A 14,416-nucleotide genomic window follows, 5' to 3' on the forward strand; every position below is an offset into this window, starting at 1 on the left:
ACTTTTCACTTTCCATAACTTGAGGACAAGTTATGAATTTCATCAAAACATTTAGATCAAAAATTGTAACTAACAAAATCAAACAATTTGTCTATGATCTAATTAAACTCATAAATTAGGATAATTCATATCAAACAAATTTCAAGAAATTATCCTAATGATATAAACTAATACAAATCATGAAACTTTGAAAATTATCTTTTATTTGGATGAGGATGATCATTACCATAGCAACAAAATCAAAATTTATGAACAAAAACATTTTGTGGTAATGATCCTAATCCAAAACAGGCCAAAAAACAGAAATTTTTTTTCACTGAACAGTCACCACCTCGTGCTAAATTTTACCACCTCGTGGTGATCAGGCAGATTAAAAAAAACGATTCTTCTTGCTTTAAAAAACAATAAGCATCAAGTATAATAGAAAACAACCCTAGTCTCTGATACCACTAAAGGGTTTTGGTATACTACAACATCCTATGGTGCACATACAACCCTAAATGCTTTGGATCTATGTTTTCTCTAATTATACATGCAATATTGTTTCCAAAGCATTAAGCCTACAACTATCATACAAAATGATATAATCAACATAAAAGAGAGTTATAGAGTTACCTCTTAGTTGTAGCTTGTAGAACTTCTTGAGTTTGGCCTTTAAGAACTTAGTGCCCTAAGTGTTGCACCTCAAATGGAATCACATAACACCACCAACAATGGAGGACTTGAGAGAGAATACTTGCACTCTAAAATCGGCTATAGCTATTCCAAGAATACTAGGGTGCCAATTTTAGGAGCTAATGGGTTTCTTATATAGTGTAGCAAAACTAGGGTTACACCATGTAAACCCTAATGTGCATGACCTTCCATATTCCTTAGGCTCCATGGGTATAAACCTCCATGGATCATCCATGGGTTGTCACATGGGTTTAGCCCAACCTATGGAATCATGGATCATTGGCCCACACCATAAGAATGAATGATTTTACCAAATCAACCCCTTATATTTAATTAGTCTCTTTTGATCACAAAATTAATTCCAAATTAATTCTTGATAAATACTAATTAAATAATATGATTTCATATTAATATATTTAGAACTTATAATATATTAATAAATCATGAATATCCTATTCTCATAAGTCCATCCTTACAAATTGTTCTGGTGCCATGCAACCCAAATTGACCATGCTACTCTCGGGTCAAGTACATACCAATTATAGTTATGGGCTTAGAAACCTAATCCAACACCATGTGTATCCCTTCCTTGCAGACCACGTGACCTAAGAAATCCACCTTTCGAATCCAGAATTCGCATTTCGATAACTTCGCATACAACTTCTCTGCTCTTAATGTTTCCAATACTTGGCGTAGGTGCTGACTGTGTTCTTCCTTACTTCGTGAGTAGACTAGTATCTCATCGATGAATACTATCAAAAATTTGTCTAACTAAGGGCAGCATACACGGTTCATCTGGTCCATGTACACCGCAGGTGCATTTGTTAATCCGAAGGGCATTACTACCAATTCGTAGTGACCGTAGCGAGTTCTGAATGCGGTCTTGGGAATATCTTCCTCCTGGACTCGCAGCTGATGGTACCCAGATCTTAGATCGATCTTTGAGAAGTAACTTGATCCTTGTAGTTGGTCGAAGAGGTCATCAATTCTAGGTAAAGGGTATCGATTTTTGATGGTGAGTTTATTTACTTCCCGCTAGTCTATGCAGATACAGAATGATCCATCCTTCTTCTTCACGAACAAGACCGATGCTCCCCTAGGCGAGAAGCTTGGTCTGATGAATCCTTTGCTTAGCAGTTCGTTCAGTTGACTGGACAATTCCAGTATTTATGCCGGTGCTAAACGGTATGGAGATTTGGCTACGGGGGTGGCTCCGGAAATCAATTCGATTATGAACTCGACTTGGCGTTCGGGAGGTACTCCTGGGAGATCTTCGGGGAATATGTCGGGGAAGTTACAGACTTCGGGAATATCCTTGATGTCTTTTACCCCTTGTTTCTTATCCACTACGTGGGCTAAGAAGGCGTAGTATTCTTTGCGTATATACTTTTCAGCCTTGACGCAAGAGATGATTTGTAGGTTTGTACCGGGTTTGTCGGCATAAAGGACGAGGGTTTCGCTACTTGGCAGATTAAGGCGAACGAATTTTTCGTAACAAAGGATATCGGCATGGTGAGGACTTAACCAATCCATGCCAATGATGACATCAAAATTTTTATTGTGACCGGCATTAGGTCGATTTGGAAAGAAGATTTGCTTAGAGTGAGGCTACATCCTATGTATATATCGTTAGTGGTCTCTTCCTTTCCATTTGCCATTTCTACGGTGAATGTGTAATTTAGTGTTTTGGGATTTGGTTTAAGTAAGTGTTTAAACTTGTGGCTCACGAAACGTTTCTCCGCGCCACTATCGAAAAGTACGCATGTATATGAATTATTAAGGATGAACGTACCGGTAACCACGGTAGGATCATTCATGGCCTCCTCATGCCCCATTGTTAAAACCATTCCCATGCCTGCGTCATTCCTTGATTTTGGACAATTCCTCTTTAAATGCCCCGTTTCACCACATCCGTAGCAAGCCGGGCTCGCCCCGGCATTAGCAACTTGGGTGGTTTGTTGTGTTGGTGCCTTACAGAAGCGGTAGTGTGCCCCTTCTTGTTGCAATTATTGCAGTGCATCTCTCGGCAGGCTCCATAAAGATGAAAGTTTCAATTGTTGCATTTTGGGAGAGTTCCAGCGTACTATTTGGCGGGTGTTGGAGCGGCAGGAACAGTAGCCGCACGAACTGCCACTGTTTGTTGTTTCTTTGTGGGCTATTGTGTCGGATGGCCCTTCCTCTTGTTGTAAAAAAAAATTATTGTCTCCTCCTTTTTCTTGTTCGGGGGTGGCCGTCATAAAGACTTGGCGGACTCCATGATCCACAAGCATTTGTGCCAAGCGTTTGGCACTGTTAAAAGTGGACGGGTTTGTAGATATCACATTTCCTTGAATCTGGGGGGATAGTCCCCAGATGCATCACTCCACCTTTTTACTTTCCGAGGTGACCATTCCGGGACATAATATTGCTAGATTGCTAAACCTGGAAGTATAGGCTGCGATGTCGGAGTCCTTCGTTGTAAGGTTCTAGAGCTCTTGCTCTAGCTTTTGTACTTCACCCCTCGGGCAGTATTCTGCTAGCATCAGAATTTTCAAGTCTTCCTAGCTCATGGCGTTGGCCACTGGGAGAGTTAGCGTTTGACATAGTCGTTCCACCAGGAGAGGGCTCTATCCATGAATGTACAAGCTGCGAATTTGACCTTGCTAGCCTCTGGGCATGCGTAGATTTCGAACACTGACTCTGTTTTCTCAAACCACCTCGTTAGAGTAATGACACCTCTGCTACCATCGAAAGACTTTGGTTTGCCATTGCTGAAGTCTTTGTAGAAACATTCCCTCGGGTGTCCCTGGCTATCTTCCTGGTTAGTATTATTAGTACCGCCTCCCGACCCACTGGCACCATTTGTGCTGATTTGTGCCATGGCGGCTGCAACAGCGGCTGTTACAGAAGCTTGAAAAACGGCAGTGTTCATCTATGGAGGGAGTGGCGGTGGTGGAGTTGGTGTTGTGTTGTTGCCACGCCTGATAGATTTACGTGGTGGCATCTTTCTGCCATAAGGTTTAAAAGTGGATTGATGATAAGTCTTTGATAATGGTCATGAATTGAGTAATATTGAAACAGAGTGTCTTAACTATTTGGTTATGCTAACTGCACAAGAATAGCTGTATAAAGACACCTAAAGAGTCTAGTTATATGGTTCTATAGCATCATAAAATACTCCTATAGTATTTTAAATTTAGTTTTTGATTCTTAATGTTTCTTGGTATATAGGGTTGGTAAGTTTTAGACTCGTTGTTCACCACGATCATTCCTAAACACATGTTAGCCATATCTCGCATGAATATAGTTGATCATGCTATATTCATCCCATATATGATTACATAACTATCTAGGCTTAACCGCAACGTCCAACTTATCTAAATACTTTTATATGGTTCTTATTACGACAATGTTCTAGTATGTATGTAGGTACGTACACTTTTATAAAAATACTTATATTTTAAAAGTATACTTTTAGTCAGAGCGTTTTAGCCTCATTGTATTTATAGTTGTAGATCTTATATGGTTTGATATACTTAGTTCACTATAAACAATGCTTTGATACCAATCTGTCACACCCCCAAACCGAGTACAACGACGGAAACGTCTGGGGGTGGATGACTTTCGTGTACAGTATCATAACAATTGAATAATAGAGATCAAAGCATTACAACCATCATATTGATAATTTAATATTTACATTGAGTTCGATTCAATGTTTGTTTGACTCCAAACGTACGACAAAAATATAATACGTAACACTGCTACGCTCCATCTTCACAAAACCTGCGTGGGTACCTGTCTACTGATTCCCTGAGAATACAAGTGGTTTTGAAAAAGTGTCAACATTTAAGTTGGTGAGTTCATAAACATTTTGTATGAAAAAGATATGCCAATGTTCCTTGAAAATGATAGTATGTTCTTCCAGAAAATCCAATATTTTATTTTAAAGTGAATTGTAGTCTTAGGAACCCTAAGACTGAAAATGTATAAGTATTGTGGTACTCTGAAGTAGTATAATGTAGTTTTATATCTTTATAAAAACCATTTGAATGCATGTTTCCAGAAATTTAAACTGTATTGTACTGGAAAATAGTATCATGTAGTTTTATCTAAACAAAAACCATTTGAAGGTATGTATGTATTCGTAAACCAAATGTATTGTTAATATCCCTTGTGAGTTATTATAACCATGCTAACGACCAAGTTGTCATGTACGACGTTCTTTAGACGTCGGAATAGTTCGACATTTGTCACGCCAGACTTGCCGGTCCAACTGTAGCTAACAATTTAGGTGCGGGATTCTCAGTCCCGTATATATCTATACACAAGTGTCACGCTCTCTTACGGGAGATTCTGGTTATAATATAGGAACTTTAGCATGTACTTTGGTAAGTACGGTGAAGGAATGTCTCACAAAGCCGTATTGACGGTTTACGTGTAGTATAATGAAAAATGATTTTTTTAATGTGCAAGTATTATCCTTCCATAGTAGTTACATAGTGTAAAAATAATTATGCCTTTAAATAATTATTTTTATGTATTGTATCCCGAAATGGTAAAATAACGTGTATGTCCCATAAACTATACATATTATAGTTTATAAATGTGTTTTGATGTACTGAAGAATCCTTTGTATGTACATTATCATTTTTACTATGATAATAAACTAAAATGAAATAATTATATATGTATTTTTATATAATTATATCATTTTGCTCAACATGTTACAAAAGGGCTAAAGTCTTATAAACTATTTTTATATAGTTTATTTATTGAAATCCATTTGTACCCATTTCATATATATATATATATATATATATATATATATATATATATATATATATATATTGTAAGAAAACCATATCGTATTTCTACGAAAACTTTGTATGTATGCGTTCCTTAATTTGGAGATAAAGATGTTTCATGTACTTTAGCAATTTCGCATAAAATGTAAGAAAACATATATAACGATTTGTATATTAACACAAGTTTTCTTGTTTTTTACTTGTATTCCCACCTAAAACATAGATATTTCTTGAAAAATGTAGGGGTATGAATTCACCTCGAGTGTGTTCTAGGCTGGATAATGAAATGGTAGGGATGATCTTCAACTTAGAACACTTGGAGGTGTTCGTGTCCTATGAGTATTTAATACACGATAATGTGTATAAGTTAGTTGAATCTACATGTAAGTGTTATATAAAATACTTGATTTAACAATGAAACTTACAATGTTTCCTAAGAATTAACTTGAAGAGTTTTGTTTTTCCTGGGAAATTTGAAGATATTATGGGAAACTGTATAAAGATTTGATGATGTTCTTGGGGATAAAACGTATGAACTTGAAGATGTATGAAGTTGAGTTCGGTTCTTGAGAGAAAATTGAAGAAACTTTGAGGATGTAAATGAGGAATGTAAATGTGATTTCGGTCCTATATATAGATAAGGTGTAAAAGTGATGTGATATTTGCATTGGTATGTAGATTATATCACATTGGGAAGAGCACCACCTTATCCAATTGGTGTTTTCGGCCTAATCACCATCGAGTTCACCCTTAGCCCACCGAAATCTCATGTGATTTCAGTCCTAGGCATGATTGGGATCAAGCATGATTTCGGTCTTAGGTGTTTTCGGTCTTAGCATGTGATAATTTCGACCATGGTATGATTTCGGCCTTGAAGAGATTTCGGTCTAGGCATGAGATTTCGGTCCAACACAACCGAAATCTCATGGCTTTTGATTCCCAAAACCGAAAACCCTAAAGTAGGGCATTAATTATACTTTATGTCCTAACTATTTGACTTTTGTTTGACTTGCTTTGACTTTTGTTGACCCGAAATAGCCGGTTGTTACAAAATGAGCGGGTACCCGCCTTTGCTCATCCCTAAATACAAGGTCACAGTTTTCTGAATTTGTCAAATTTACTCCCTCATTCTTCAATTTTTCCAAAATTACATCCACCAATACTTTGAACTTACAAAATCTGACTTAAGCCTCTATTGTTAACTAGAAAAAGATCCCGGGCTTCGCCCCTGGTTAGATAATTTTTTTTTCTGTTTTGTGTAATGGTTGGGATTATACTTTAAAATTTTCTTTTACAGTTGAAGCAATGTATTCTAAAAATATTAAACATTAATATTTTTTTAATTATCAAAAACAATATTTCTAATTGTAATTGTGCATTTGTGTTTATCTGTTTTCATTTGTTTTTTTAAGTATTTGTATGTGATGATAAGTTCAAACGAAAAAGTAGAAATTAAAGTGGTGTCAACATCTTCTTTTAGAACATGAAGTTCATACAAAGGATGACAAAACTATTACATAGACGATATCAAAAGAGGACATTGGTTGGACGTTGGCTAATCAGACATTTGATTTCGTCGTGGAGGGAGGCGATGGTTATCTGCATCTTATTGTTACATGCATTTTCTTTGTCGAGAACTTTGCCGGATATTACGAAGTTCAGGAAGTACGTGCGACTTTCTATGGTGTTGAAGTACTCCTAATGAATTGAATATGTATGAATTTTATTTTTCTTTTGGTAAAGTATATTTTTTTCTGTTTATTTTTACATGTAGTAATGTGATCAACACTTTAGTGAAAGTCAGAGAGTAGAAGCGACAACTTAACAAAATATGATGGCAGAATTGTGAAGCTCGTAGACATTTTCTGTAAAATACGGGGACAATTTTTGTAATTAGTTTTGTACACAGGGGTCAAACCTGCCAAAATACAAAAATGTTACACATATGGACTGTTTTTGAAAAAAAAACTTAACAGGGACCTTTTCTATAAAAAAATTGCAGGGAGTAAAACGGCCAAATTTTAAAACCTTTGTTGTAGGGACTAAATCTGTCAAAATGTGTAACATTTGTTGTAGGGACTAAATCTGGAAAAATATAAAACCTTTGTTGTTAAAATTGATTAAGTAACATAACAACACTAAAGGTGTAAAATTTGGATACTATTGTGACAAATGTCTAAAATAAAGAAACAACATTGCTTCTTCATGCCTCCTCCTCTCCAAGTTAATTGACTCTTTTACCCTTCAATTATTCTACCTTCGTTATCCCAGTAAATCAAAAAATTCATTTATCTCTCAATAAAAACTATATCAAAAATTCAAATCGTCCTAAATTCAAGCCTTAATTTACGCATTGATGTAACACCCATAAAAATCAAGCCAATTTAAAACTTTTTCAAAATAGTTTAATATCAGAGTATCCTAGAAACCATAAGTCCAAAACACGAGAATGTGTACGGTCACGCCTTCGCCTTGCCGAGATATCTCAAGCACCTGAAACAATAAACTGAAACCGTAAGCACAAAGCTTAGTGAGTTCCCCCAAAATACTCATACACACAACAATACACATATAATCACAAACATCATACTATGGGTCCAGTCATCCTCGAGATGGTATACCCTCGGCCCACAACCATCAGGTTGGAATGCCCACACACCATGAGTCCAATCATCCTCGGGATGGAATACTCTCGGCCCATAACCATCAGGTTGGAATGCCCACACAATATGAGTCCAATCATCCTCGGGATGGAATACTCACGGCCCACAACCATCGGGTTGGAATGCCCACACAATATGAGTCCAATCATCCTCGAGATGGAATACTCACGGCCCACAACCATCGGGTTGGAATGCCCAGGTCTGTTGGCTCTCGCACAAAGCAGATGAGCCTTAACCACCAATCAAACATGTGCACATATAACAGATAATCAAATAACAATCTATAGACAGACAAACCGATCTAACAGATCATAACAACATAATAACATCCTATCTACCAGGATACTGATCTAACATATCATAATAGCATAATACCATCATATCTACCAGGATACTGATCTAACAGATCATAATAGCATAATACCATCCTATCTACCAGTATACTGATCTAACAGATCATACTAGCATAACATATCTGGATAACAATTCAAAAGGGCTGGCCTTGGTGTCTTAGACACTTGGATATAGTGAGGAAAACTCACCTTATACTGCTGAAGTCCCACGGATAAAACTTCAGCTGCTGGTTGACAGAGTCCTGAGCTGTCAACATCAAAACAACACCCAATTAATAATTGGGTTCCAAGCCCAATGTCCAACTCACACTCCAAAGGCCCAATAGTCTACCAATGGACCAAAGCCCAACATATGGCCCAATTTTTCAAATTGGGGACAGACCTCTACATGGTCTTACCCTAAGGCCCAACCACTTAGCCCAGTCCACACATTTGGCATTTCAATTGGTCCAACCTCTCATAATCTCAAGGCCCAGTTATAGCCCACCTATGGCCCAATTTTCCAAATTGGGCCCAATTCCTTCACATGGGCCTTATCCTAAAGCTCATCCAATTATTTTGGTCCATTTACTTGTTCTTGGATAGCCCATCAATAGTCCAATCACCAAAGCCCAATCGGAAGGCCCAACTCAAAGCCCAAGTGAAATTAGGGTTTTCACATGAAATGACGATTAGGGTTAAGTGTTCCTACTTAACCCATTAAGGACTTAATCCATTAAGTCCAATATTTCCTTAGGTTAATTTAGAAATGATTATTACTTAACATTTTCAATTTAGTAATTAATTCAAATGCGGGTCCTGATAAATCCCCAAAATTAGGGTTTCATGACATTAGGGTTTTCCAAACCCTAATTAGGGTTTCCAACCCAATACTAGCCCATTAGTAACATGATTGCGCTTTTAGGTCAATTAGGGCTTCATTGGGCCCATTAGGGTTTCATTAGGCCCACTAGGGTTTCATTAGCCGGGCATCACCCACTACCACCTCGGGTAGTAGTGGTCAACGGCGGCTCACAGCGGCGGCCACCACCTCACGGTGGTGGTTATGATTCTAGTCCATTTTTGTCCAAGCATCCCAAAAGCAACTAAGCACAAGCAAAAGCACACCGACACCTAACACGTCGGCTGGTGGCGGCAGGAGGCGGCAGCCACCACCTCACGGTGGTGGTTATGAGTTTTCTTTATTACACTATTCACTAATTACAATTTACAATGCTTTAACCCAAAAATAAACACACACACTAATAGATAAACACACACACAACCCCCCTTGTGGTGGCCGGCGGTGGTAGATGGTGGCGGTTATGATCTTCGGCCAATACAACACCAAAGGCACTCCAAATATCCATCCAAACGCACCTGAAAGCCCACAGCCACCCGAGATGGTGGTTAACAATGGCGGAGCGGCGACAGCAGGTGGTGGAACGGCGACAGCAGGTGGAGGTGATGAGTTCCTTCCGTTTCCTAGCTAAGCAAAGATTTACACAGCGCTATCTTTCCGAAATACAGTCATACACACCGTAAATCATGCACACAGCCACCTCCGCATGGTGGCTGTTGGCGGCAGAAGAGACAACAGCTCCCAACCACCGACTAGGTGGCCGAGGAGGCTGGAACAAGCAGAAACGGCAGCCATAGGGCCACCGGTGGTAGTAATCAACGCTCCCGACTTCTATCCACCGAGAAGAGCGAAGGACATGAAAGAAACGATCGTAGATGGCCTTACCCGGAGATTCCCGGTTGCTCATGACCACCCAACAGCGGGCAGGTTCCGTTCGTCGGCCTCCATCGGTCATGCAAGCTGCATTCAACGTCTCTGATAGCGGCACAGTGGCGCCGGCGTCCATTGGCAAAGCAGCGGCGACGGCTGGAACTAGAGTAATGAAGATGACGGTTGTTCCATTGTCTAGGGTTAGGGTTGGCATGGTAATGACGGGTTATAAGTCCCGATCATTTACACTTCCCACAGATTTACACTTCCAGTCCCTCCTCCTATTATTCTTTTCAAATCCAATCCATATATTACCATTCAGCCCTCATCATTTCAAAACCTTTTCAATTTAAGTCCAATAGTTAGCAACCACCCCTCCGCTTTGAGAATCTTTTGCAAAACTAATCCTGAAATTACCTTTTTAACCCTAAAATCTCAATTTTGTTATATTCAGGCCTTCCTTCTCTTTTCCTTTCAAATTAAATCCAAAATTACCCAATTAGCCCCTCCTCTACAAAATATTTTCAATATAAGTCCACAAACTACAAAACGAGCCCAATTGGTTATCCTTTAGCCATATATTCACATATTCTTTCCACTACGAATCTCGAAGGCCCTCTTTAGACCTTCAAAACCAATTATAATGCCAGTTACTCACTTTTTCACCAACCCTCTTTTTTTTAAATATATTCATATTTCGGAATAAAATAATACTTAAAACACGTCTTCAGATTTTAGGGTTTGACTTGGAAACGGGGTGTTACAATTGACGATGAACAATTAAAAATCAAAGCTCTTTAACTTAAAGTGGGATTAGGGCTTCTCTCAACCATCGTCGACGCACTTTTGGCCTTTCTTCTTCGCCTTCCCAATTCTCTGCGCTAACAGATTATCACCTCATGAAATTAATCACATTATTGTATAGAAATGCTTCACCGTTTCACCATCGATGATAATTTCTCATGCTACTGATTTTGGATTCTAGGTTTCCTTAAATATAGGTAAATGTTTATGAAGTTATCATATTTTTTTTATCCATGGGGTTGATTTTTTTGTAGATCGAATCTCACAGATATTGAATATTGGAGTATGATGTGAAGATCGAACAAATTTTTGGAGCCCAAGTAATAGAAGACTATGAAAAGTTTTTTTTAGTTTTCTTTTGATGTCCATTTTGATGAACTTGTCTCTGCTCATAGTCTGTAACTTTTCAATCAGGGCATCTCTTGAAGATGAGACAAAACCATCATTGGTGGAATGGAATGCGAACATGCTTCTTTCCATCTTAAAAAGTTCTTAAAAAGTCGGGAGGAAGGTATTAGATAATATTAATATTAAAGAATGTATTTATTCTCCAAAATCTGAGTTGTTTGAGTCTTTGTCATAATTTATCAAAAAAATAATTCAGCCACTAAAGCTATGTTTTTTTCTGTATTTCATCATGTAATAAAATAAAAAATTGCTTCAATTTTTTGATCAAACGGAATGGATTGGTATTATGCAACCTTCGCCTATGGCATCTGCACATATGAATTCTCTACTAATGTTCCCGAAATTGAGATTGGTTCATGCTTAAACATTATACTTTCAAAATATATACTACCTTATGTATTTGGTGAAAGTAAATAACTTTTTATATTTTCTTTTAGGTTCTTTTTATGGTGTTAGAAAGTGATTGTTTAGTTTGGATTCACTTTTAGGCTTTTTTATGGTTTGTAAAGTTATTATATTTTCCTTTTCGTGATCTTCTTATCCCCGGTTAATATGAAAGGCAATGGGGCAGTTCTTTAAGGAGTAACTTTGTGTTAGAAAAATGACACCCTTGCATTGTTACATATTACTCTTATTTTACATATAAATCCCAATAAGTTTCAGTTGGTATGTGGCTTATTGCAAGCTACAATCTTTTTTTTAGGTTTGAACTTTTGCTCCTCAAAATTGTAGAAAATATGCCTAACCACTACATCGATTATTTTTTGGGCTATTCGGTTCTTACTTTATAAACCAAAACCAATCCAAAATAATAATTCGGTTTTGTTGAAAACCAAACCAAAAATCCGAATATCCGAACCAAATAGTCCAATCCAAATTGTCCAATTGGACATTTCGGTTTTATCCAAATAGTGAACAGCCCTAAATATAAGCCAAAAAATCGTGCATTGTCTAGTCTTGGATACTTAATATGAAAGATCGTATAAATAAATATTATTTTGAATAATTAAATAAACTTTAATTCTGACTCTTCTTTCCTCGATTTCGCGTATTCCGGTTCATGCCCTAATTCTCACTCTGTAGGTCGATTCTGGAAGATGTAGTTCCTATTTTGAAGTTTTTGAGTTTTGAGAAGGTACATTCAAATTGGAGTAGTTGACATCGATTTGGGTCGCCACCTTCGTCTTCCAATCTTCTTTGAGCAATGGGTGATCGGGAAATCAGTGACGCCGACTTTAAATAAAAAAAAGAGATGATAGCGGTTCGTTTACCCCAAATCGTCCATTGCTAGGTTTCACTCAATTACCTTCGCCCCATATGGGTGGTTTACGCTTCAAATTTCCTCCCACCGCCTTCTTTTTTCTTCTACTTAACTATTCGATGTCTTTCCTGATTCTTCTATCATCTTTTTATGTAAAGTTTTAATTCTTCATCTTCTTCTCTCATGCTTTCTTATAATTTTTTATTTCAGTGAAAAAAAGCTGGAAGGAGACGACGGTTTCAGAACTGAAGAGTATTTAAGAGGCACATTGATTTAATGTTGTAGATTAGTGTCATAGTAAAGGCGTGTTTCACAGAGATATCAAGGTTCTTATTTTTTCATCATCATTATCATAAGTTCATAATTCATAAGTAATTAACTGGTTTGTGGTTTATTGATTAGTTATCTACCCCTTCTTCTTATTACAACCTGAAAATCTTCTCTTGGACTCATATGGTGTTGTAAAAGTTTTAGACTCCGAATTTTCTACAAGTTGTACGTATAAATTTGCAAAAAGCTATTTGTTTTTTTGGTTAATTAATTAATAACATTTGAATTGTTTGTAAATTTAGGAAGATGGTATGCGGCACACAGCTTGTGGGCGTCCAAATTATGTTGTTTATGAGGCAACGCTAATAGCAGCCAACTCTAAAGATATAAAAAATAAGAAATGGTAAATATTTACTCGATATATATATATATATATATATATATATATATATATATATATATATATATATATATATATATATATATATATATTACTTTTTAGGTGCTAACTATAAGGGGTTACAATGGTGTATGGTCTTGTGGAGTTATCCTTTTTGTTCTCATGGTAGGATACTTACCATTTGATGGAGAAAATCTCATTGAATTATATAGAAGAGTAAGTTTACTAATACTGTTATATGAGTATCCTAATCCTCATTTTATAATTTTTTTTAAAAAAAATCCAACTTTTATTTTGATTGAGAAGGCTGATTATAGTTGCCAACCATGGTTTTTATCTGGTGGAAAGATAAAGTTGACATGAATTCTTGATCCAAACCTCAAAACTGTGACTTTTTTATTTGTTTATTCATATTTTAATATTTACAGATTACGACATTCTATTGTATAAAGTTGTGAACTCTATAATCGTTTGCGGAGAATAACAATATTTGAAATCTTGGACATGGATTTTGTTTACAATTCAACAATTCATTTATCAAGTAATTTCATTATTTCTTAACAATTCATGTGATTTCTTGAAAGCAATCGTGATATCTGGGGAAGATTTACTGATGATTTTCTACAAAAGTTTTGACTTTTGATTCTTTCATTACGGTCCATTGTCATGTGATTTTTTTATTTGGGATAACATTCAAATATATGGTAAAAAAAATCACCACTTAAGTGTTTTATTAGAATACATAACACATATACTTTTCCTTTTCTGTTTTTCGTTTCTCACTATAAAGTAAATCATTTCTCCTAAATATACATCATATCATTTCTTTTGTTTTTTTTTTCTTCTTGTTGTTGTTGTTGTTTGTTTTTTTTTTTTTGTGCAGAAATCACATAACAACATATGCTTTGGTCCATATGGTTACGGAAAAGCCAAGAGTTACCAAAAGGTATGAAATATGTGGTATTTCTGATTTACTAATGTCATGTTCATCATAAATACATATATATTTGGAAACAGAAACCATATGCATAGGTTTTCAAAACAAAACACATGCTATCGACTAAATTGCACAAACACACACACT

Source organism: Lactuca virosa, chromosome 3 (assembly GCF_052849685.1).
Source record: "Lactuca virosa cultivar CGN04683 chromosome 3, Lactuca_virosa_CGN04683_v6, whole genome shotgun sequence".
Lineage (NCBI taxonomy): Eukaryota > Viridiplantae > Streptophyta > Magnoliopsida > Asterales > Asteraceae > Lactuca > Lactuca virosa.